Here is a 7,654-nt window from a genome sequence, read left to right as displayed (position 1 = left end):
AAGGATTTTTGACAGCACTAGATGCTATGCTTTTACGTCCTGATAACTCACAGCCAAGAGTTAGCAACATAGAACACACAATCTTTCTGAATGGAAATGCCTAGCTTATGGCTGTTAGCAGTAGCACTAGCTTTTAGCTTCTATCAATGACTTTATTCTGATCAGCCAGTCATGCTCACAAAGTTTGATTTTTTTTTCAGGCAGCAACCAATCAGCGGCTATGTCCCGCCTTGATGGGTGACTGACGTATTTATTTATTTCATGGCACATTGCAAGACCGTGCATATGGAATGTAAATGTCAATGTATATATGGTTTTTACATTTAATCTTTTATTTATTTATGCATTTAACATTTTTTTATTTATTTAACTATTTATTTAATCTTTTATTTATTTATTTCATATTTCTTTTATTTATTTCAACTTTTAATTATTTATTTCATATTTCATTTATTGATTTCAACTTAATTTATTTATTTAATTTTGGCACAAAAAACATTCCATAGAGCCTGATTGGCAGGGACAAAGTAAAGACGAATAGGCTACAAAATTTAGGTAAATCATGGCCATCAAATCATCAGTGAGAAACTGATTAGGGGTGTGAGTAGGATCGGATCACTATTAGTATGTATCATGGCTTCAAAATGGCAGTTGTGTCATTTGCCATAACATAGGCTTTCATATACAACAAGTTAAGTAGAATCAGTAAGCAAATTATTAGTCTGTCTATAGCTAACATTAGTTGATAAGCAGATGCATATATATAAAGAGCAAATGTGTGGTAGCACATATACACTGATGGTTTTATAGTCAGGTCTCTAAAGAAAAGCATATATGCCCATTGTTGGCTGAACACAGACTAATGAGTTGCTTACTGATTCTACTTAGTTTAGGCTATATAATGGCCTATATGTGATGGCAAGTGACACAACTTGCATTTTCAAGCATTGCTACTTACCCATATCCTCTTCATCACATTTTAAGATCAATAATGGTTGCCAGTAAAGAAAAAAGGTATCAGGATATTTTTATGTCAGGCAGGTAGTAGACTCTAGCATGACATACTGGAATGAAGTCATGTTTTTGGCCTCATCAGTGTAAAAAAACCTACTTTATGATCCCTTATCCCATGTGTTTTAATTGACCAACTTTGCTGGACTCCCTCTTATGAGGTCATCATTGTGTCTGGAATGTTTCCTGGAATGTTCATAAATTCAGTTATAAAAATAACTGTAATTATTCCACTGCTTGGTTGAATTTCCCATTGTCCTACGTAATTTAGAACGACCATTAACCGTATGTTATCTGCACACCTATGAAGTAGATCCATTTTTTTGGCCGTATCACACTTGTATATTAATTCGCCGAACTCGTTGTGAAGTTTAAATGAACTGTCACGTTGCATCCGAGCTGTAAAATGCATACGTTCAGAACATTGCAACATTGTAGCATATGACGGAGGTGGCTTTTAGCTAGATGGATGACAGCAGGCTAAGTAAAATAGCGATGTTTCAAAGCTAAAGTTCATCAGAATCTTGGGATACGCCCACTTGACAACGGGAGAGATAGAACTAACGACTGGCCTTTGGCCGTAGCAACCATCCATTTAGAACTAGTAACGGCAGTTTGTCCTGTGAGTTGAGAAATTAGTTGATATGTGTCGGAAGAAATTAGTTCTACAAACAAGACAGTTTTAGCGATTAAAACGTTTAAATTGTAACAGGAAATGAACACAACGCAAGTGGCAACAGTGGAATAAGCGGGATAATGGACTTCACAGTGGTCTGTTCACAGAAGTTAATGTACTACGAGGTTTAAACGGCCCTCCGCTTCACGTTGGGGCCGTTTTACAACATCGACCGTGCATTAACTTCTGTGAACAGACCACCGCGTCGTCCATTATCCCTTACATATTGTTCTTTTGTATTTAAAGTTTATTTTTTAAGAAAAATCACTACTCACTACTATCTTGCTTCATGTCCCTTCATTTGTCAAAAATGTTATTTAACCTGACATACGAACTTTAATAGCCGTATTATGATGTCACAATCGGTAATGTTAAGTCTATGGGGATTTTTAAAACTTTTTTCTTTAATAGTTTAAAAAGTATAAAAGTTTCAAAGTTGAAAAGACATAGCAACCTGGTCCGTTTGAGGACCTACGTTACAAAGTTAAACTGTTCAAGAGAAATTGCGTACGGAAAAAGTGGTAAGCGGAATAATAATAATAAGAAAAACTAGAAACGCAATTCCCAAGGAATTACCAGTGCATGAAAATGCAAAAGTTGTGAAAATATCATGTATAGTTAAAATAGATAATACAGAGCTGGTTACTGCGGTGATGTTAGGACAGACATGGTAGTTGCATAGCTTAATAAAAGTTGATAGTTTAAAAGTAGACCGTTTAAAAGTTGATTGTAGATAGCTTTAAAGTTTAAAAGTTGAATGTAGATAGTTTAAAAGTTGTTGATAGACAGCTAGTTTAACAGATAGATAGTTTAATGATAGTTTAAAGCAACACCAAAGAACTTTTCATCTGTCGCATGCACTATTTGTTTATCCAGCACCGGCTTTGCAAATAACAATGTCCACAGACAAGGTAGAATAAGTTGCATGATTTTATGAAAGTACGATGTATTGCGACATCAGATGCAAGTTAAATTTGTAGTTTCTCATGTCTCATTCCATCGAACTACAGATCCGCTACCCGATGCAGCAAACTTACATAGTGCGGTAATAGCCGATAGAGGGCCGCGAAGCGAATGCAGAAAGTGCCGTTCACCCTGTTACGAGTTGATGAACCACTGAAACGATTTTGGAAACATTATTTTAAGGTACAAAAAACTCTTTGGTGTTGCTTTAAAATTTGTTGACAGACTGGAAGTTTAATTAATGTTGATATTCAAATAGTTTAATGGCTGTGTATAGGTAGATATTTGACGATAACTGAAAGTTGGAATGGCTCTAATGTTTGCTAGCAGTTATGCTAACATTTTAACTATGCTAACCATGGTACTTAGCTAATGTTTTCTAGCAGTTTTGTTAAAAATGCTAACTTTGTTAGCAATGTTAACCATGCTACTTAGTCAACTTAGCTAATGTTTTTTAGCAGGTTTGCTAAACATGCTAACTATGTTAGCAATGTTAACATGCTAACTATGTTAACCATGTGACTTAGCTAACTTAGCTAATGTTTTCTAGCAGTTTTGATAAAAATGTTAACTATGTTAGCAATGTTTTCTAGTAGTTTTGTAAAAAATGTTAACTATGCTAGCAATGTTAATAAGCTAACCATGTTACTTAGCTAACTTAGCTAACGTTTTCTAGCAGTTTTGCTAAACATGCTAACTATGTTAGCTATGCTAACATGCTAACCATGTTACTTAGCTAACTTAGCTAACGTTTTCTAGCTAACTTAGCTAACGTTTTCTAGCAGTTTTGTTAAAAATGCTAAATATGCTAGCAATGCTGACATGCTAACCATGTTACTTAGCTAACGTTTTCTAGCAGTTTTGTTAAACATGCTAACTATGTTAGCAATGCTAACCATGTTACTTAGCTAACTTAGCTAATGCTTTTTAGCAGTTTTTGGGAGGGAAAGTGAAAACCAGCGCCCCAAGTGGTTGCGTTCCTATCGAAGAGCAGCTCCAATGTTAAGTCCCATAGACCTATTTTAAAAAAAATATTGTGAAGCCAAATCAGTGATGTTATCCACCAAAAATATTTTTCAGTGTCTATACAGTAATAATCTTCTAACTGTGAAAATGTCAGACCCTATTTTGCCTTATTTAAAAAAATCAAAATTGCTCCTTTTGTTTCATAAACGAACTACAAAAGAAGTCACGTGACTCTACCCTTCGACGTTACTCATGGTAGCATGGTTTGTTTATTAGCCTGGTTAGCATTGACTCTTAACACTTACTGCCAGCTCTTTATGTGAGTAGAAGCACAGCACTAGTTATCCAGAAATAAAGGTTATTACCACGCGGTTTATATCATGTTCCGTTATTACAAAAATATGTTAAGCCAGTTAAGCAAATTGCCGTATTGATCAGTTAGAGATTAAGCGCCCAAACCTGTGATGTCACATGCAACTGTAGTTCGTGCACCGAGATATAGTTTTTCTAAAAAAAAAATCCCATCCACTCCGCTAAACTCTAGGAACGCAACCACTAGATGGCGATGAGATTACTTTCCCTCCCTATGTTACTCCTGTGAATAGTATACAATGGGGAGAGGTCCATACCATTGTATATAATCTTGTTTAGTAGCAAAAGCCTGACCAGATGTGGACACTAAGGGAGGCTTAGGCCTGTGTCTATTTACTATCAAGAGGGTCATATTGCTCTGCTCAGGGACATCCGAGGCTTCAGTGATAACATGGGCCGAAGGAAATATTGTGCCCTTGAGCAGGGCTAGTATTTTTTTCATCTGGTCAGAGCCGGTTTTGTGCAATGGTTGGCACCTACGTTGGCATGATTTACGTTTGTATGTTTTAATATAACAGGCTTTGTCTTAGGTTTTGAGACTGATCGAGGAAGCGACTCGGGGAGCATCTTCTGTCAGGACGCTCAGCAGCCCACGACTATTAGACTCTGTGCAGTTTTACTGTTCAAGACTTAGCCTGTGTTCTGTTATTCATTGTGTTACCATCTACAATAAATCATCATTTAATCACTGATTCTGATCCAACCGTCGAGCTGTATTAACCATCTTCAATACAGACATTAGAACTAAAACACAACACAACATTTTCCTGGAGAAACCAGAGAATCCAACATGTGGTTTCCATGACCCGAACCCAGGAGGAGAAGAAAGATGAGAACATCCAGACAACGCGGTCAAAGAGACATCGGGTTCAGAGAGACTTTGCGGTCGGATTTGAACATCAAAATCCTTTTTCTGTGTTGCCAATGCATGTTAAGCTGTGTGAGTTTTATGAGATAAATGCTGTTTGCGTGCCAATTAGAAAATTATGCTCTTAATTTTATTTTGGTGTGAAGCATAGGAGATTATGAGTGGAGTGCACGCACATCTACAAAATTTAAACAGGTGCTGGGTATAAGGCTTAGCCGACAATTGAAAAATAAAGATACCCGCACACTGTTCTATGAGATCCCAGAGTGGTTTATTAACGTTTCGACCAGAGGTCTTCATCAGGTATCCTTAGGGAGCTTATAGAACAGTGTGCGGGTATCTTTTTATTTTTCAATTGTAAGCATAGGAGATTATCTGACCTCTAAGATAAGCCTTGAGGGACTCCCATAATAAAGAGCAAGATGTATTATCTGTCTTGTTTATACACCAATCCGCCGCGAACTTTATGGGCGCTGCCATCTTGCCTTCCGCCATTACTGCCTGCCTGCGGAGTGTGACGGTGTGACACTTGCTAATGGCTTTTCAATGAAAGCATCCTGTCAGAGAATATCAAATAGGAGATCCTGCTCATGAAAAAATGTCAGGTGAAAGGGAACATTGGGTAGATGATGTCAGGCAGTGGCCAAAACTTACCGATTAGGGTAATTTATTGACAACATAATGTATTAAGACGTGTATTCATTAATGACAACAATAAACCGAATGCTATCATTAGTAGCTGTGTTGCTAATATGTTCACAAGCTTCTGAAGTTGCAAATAACTATTAGCCACGACCACTTGTAGCAGTAAAATACATGTTCTTACAGGTATTCAGGATTATTTTATTAATCGTATGTATTTCATCCACTTTTAATGCACATCTTGGTCCTCCACTCGACAAGGAACTCTGTGTAATCCGTAAGCCTGTAAACATGGGCACTCAATGTGCAACAAAGGTTTGTGAATTTCACAAACGGTTTAATTCTAGGTCTGTATATTCCTACTGTTGTTAAAACAGCCGACCACACAACACGCTTTTCCCGGCATCACTGAACAGCATACGTACTAAATAAAAATTAAGAAAAAGAAAAAGATTTCGCATCTACAGCTAACGTCTGCTACAGCCGCCTACGGGACCAACACATTATTTTGCTACTTCCTTAGCAGCAAGGCAACGCAGTAATGGCGGCGCTGCTTTACTTCCGTGTTTCGCCGGATTTGTGTATAGTCAGGAAACTATCAATAGATGTCAAGTCAAGTTTATTTATATAGCGCATTTCATACACAGAGGTCATTCAATGTGCTTTACATACAGGGGCGGACCTGGACACTTTGAGGCCCAAGGCAAAGGATTCCGAGGCCCCTCCGAGCCCCCCGCCCCCCCCCCCCCACACACACACACACACACCACAACCCTAAAACAAAAACACACTTTATTCTGTAATAATGGGACGCTGAGGCATACTCAAATACAACAAATATTTTTTGCCATAGATGGAAATCAAGAAACAGTAGTAAAAACCTTTGAAAGTATTACAATTATGAATGGTGTGTGTGTCTGTCTGTGTGTGTGTGTGTGAGTGTGTGTGTGTGAGAGAGAGAGAGTGTGTAGGCTAGGGGTTTGGGGTCTCTGTGTGTGAATATACTCTATGTAGCTATGTACTGTCTGTATGAGAGTCTGTCCGTGTAGGCTATGTGTAGAAGAGAGGGAGAGAGAGAGAGTGAGAGTGAGCGTGCGAACTAAATGAGGTGTTCGATCTTATAAAAGACATCCAAAACAATAAACAGCGTATGCACTGACCGAATAAACTAGCCATTTTCTGTTTATTTTTTCTCCATTTTTCATGGTTATGTAATAATGTTCAACCGTGAATATTCTGGGTGGTTTATCTGCATTTTTGGGGAAATCAAAGTTATTAATTTGCACGGGGCCTTTTTTAACGATTTCAACTTGCTCTCCATCTCTTACGGTGTCTTGCCATAACGCAGGGTCGTCACTGATAACTGTAGTGCTAGGTATTGTGTTAGGGCTACTCACTTTACTGGTTTCGTTGCACCCAAAGCTTCTGCTACTGAAATGGTGTCCGTAGCAGCACCAACAGCACCAGTGCGGACTTGACAGTGATCTTGTCCCTCACGACTGTTTTACTTAGATCAACATCATAATCATCAGTAGAAGAATATGTAGTGCAAGGTGGTGCATTGGTGCCACAGCTGCTGCAGCTAGCATTAGCTACACCACCTAGCTCAGCAGATGTTGCAGATGTTGTTGCATCACTGTCCAAATTACTTTCTTCCGTGGAAGAATTCTTCGACTGGAAGAAGTTGGTTAATTTTAGCAATTTCTTTCTAAATTCTTCCTCCTCCCTTTTTCTTTTTAGTTTATCACTTCCACTCTGGAAACGTTTCATGGCTGCTCTCAATCGTTCAACTCCACACCTCACCAAGACCTCGTTCAGACTAGCTAGTTGCTGCTATGGTGACAGGAAGCGGACCTGCACTGCAGTCATTTGGTTTTATGATGAGTTTATGAGCAATCATGAGGCAAAATATTTTTTTCAATCCTTATTATGGATTAGAATATATTGTTTGGATGCGGTGATCATTTATTTAAAAAAAAAAAAACGATATGGGGATGACGAGGCCCCCTGGTGGCCGAGGCCCCAGGCAATTGCCTGACCATGCCTAATGGCAGGTCCGCCCCTGTTTACATAAACAAAAGCAAACAGTAATAACAAATAAAAGCATAAAAGGGCAATAGTGAAAGAATAGTTAGATTATAATAATAAAAAAATAG

This window comes from Alosa pseudoharengus, unplaced genomic scaffold (assembly GCF_046254945.1).
Source record: "Alosa pseudoharengus isolate Yale_2024_CS ecotype anadromous, Long Island Sound unplaced genomic scaffold, YU_APseudo_1.1 YU_APseudo_1.1_scf_9, whole genome shotgun sequence".
Taxonomy (NCBI): domain Eukaryota; kingdom Metazoa; phylum Chordata; class Actinopteri; order Clupeiformes; family Clupeidae; genus Alosa; species Alosa pseudoharengus.
The sequence above is the reverse complement of the archived record's forward strand: the minus strand, read 5'-3'. Positions refer to the sequence as shown.